The sequence below is a fragment of the Triticum dicoccoides genome, unplaced genomic scaffold (genome assembly GCF_002162155.2).
Source record: "Triticum dicoccoides isolate Atlit2015 ecotype Zavitan unplaced genomic scaffold, WEW_v2.0 scaffold166319, whole genome shotgun sequence".
Taxonomy (NCBI): Eukaryota; Viridiplantae; Streptophyta; class Magnoliopsida; order Poales; family Poaceae; genus Triticum; species Triticum dicoccoides.
The window spans coordinates 1-1,541 of record NW_021219049.1 but is presented as its reverse complement, the minus strand read 5'-3'; the positions used below and the strand labels follow the sequence as shown (position 1 = coordinate 1,541).

At 40.4% G+C, this 1,541-nt stretch overlaps 1 long non-coding RNA gene across 1 annotated transcript; it reads right to left on the bottom strand.

Moving 5' to 3' along the window:
- Positions 1-353: 353 nt before the first annotated feature.
- Positions 354-1,525, bottom strand: LOC119344360. Its single transcript, XR_005166609.1, has 3 exons — positions 1,445-1,525; positions 483-545; positions 354-391 (listed from the first exon to the last, which is right to left on the bottom strand). It is a non-coding gene; the product is annotated as an uncharacterized LOC119344360 (long non-coding RNA).
- Positions 1,526-1,541: the final 16 nt, after the last annotated feature.

Sequence of the window (1,541 nt, the reverse complement as noted above, 5' to 3'; positions counted from 1 at the left end):
TCTCAAATCAAACATGAAGAGGGAAAATTAAAAGCGGAGGGGGATGCGTATTCATAAAGTTGAGGCGTGTTATTAGCAATAGAAGTGAAAGACACCATTTTGATTAATCTTGTTGTCAAAACAGAGATAACGATTCTACTGTACAAAGGGAGATAGTTAAGCTTTCCTCTTGAGGATTTCAAGATTTATTATGGGTTCAGCTTGCGTTTCAATTCCTTCAAGACAATTTTCACATCTGATGCTCCATATATTGGAGAGTAATGCATAGTAGTTATCTAAGATCTTGAATCTGTAGTAAGAAGGTGAGGTTAGAAGAAGGTTACGCTTTTGTTACTTGGCATCAGGGCCATCCAATTTTCTTGGGGTTTCTTCTTCATCTGCGATCTTCCATCTGTAGTAATCACAAATTAGACCATAATTAAGCAAAGAGACAGAGAGAGAGAGAGGCAATAACCATGAAGAAAGATTCAGTTTTTTCTCACAGCTAATCAATTATTGTGATGGATGTGCTCTAGCAAGCGAATGCAGGACATCATGTCTACTCTCTGCAGAGAAGAAAGTTTTCAGTTTTATATATGTGGTGCAGCAAGCAAGCGAGTTCAAGCGAAAACTAAAACATGGTACTTTGTAGCAAGCAAACTAAACGACTCGAGTACAATTTGCTACTTCCATGGCTATATGAAAGAATTACTACTCCAAGTATTAGTATTTCTGATGGATGTTCTTCATCAAACACCACACGTCTTGTGCAGGGTTTCGCGTAATAAGTGTACATACTATTTCCAGTTTGATTTCAGTTGTCCTACTAGAAACTACTCCCTCGGTAAATAAATACAAGACGTTTTAGATCACTCGAAAGTAGTGATCCAAAACGTCTTACATTTGTGTACAGAGGGAGTACATTTGTATTTACCATCGTAATTACCAATAACCAATCGGTTATATATTATGCACTTGTACAGAATCCAACTTTACTGCCACAATAGCTAGGTTACCATAGAATCCAACTTGATAGGAATGAATGAACAAGTACTGGATCCTGAGTTTGATCCACAATCACATAGGTTTTGCTGAAGCAGTAACCTCAAATCTGTGTCCTGTTGATGCATGCACTCTGTGCGGCACTGACAGACTAACAACAGAACAGACTGGAGTGTGTATATGCCAATTAAGCCTCTCTGTAGAAATTTCATTTCATTTCATTTCATAAATGAAACACGCAGGCAGAGTCAGGAAGATGTGAAAAGAAACTGAAGCAAAAAAAAAATGGTGCGGATTGAACATCCAGCCAGATTGGATTTTGAGGACGCACGCACATACAGATTGAACGACCAAACAAACAAGCAGGCAGTGAAGTGATGTGAATCCTGTGGGTACAGATGCAACTCGTGCGTGCTCCAGATTTAGATGTGGGGGAATGGGAGAGAGAGAAACTGAAACTCACCATGTGCAGCGGCCGCGATGGAGGGAAGGATAAGCAGCCATCGTGGAGGAGGAGACGAATCCTCCGCGTGAGCAGCAGGCATCCATTGAGAGGCACG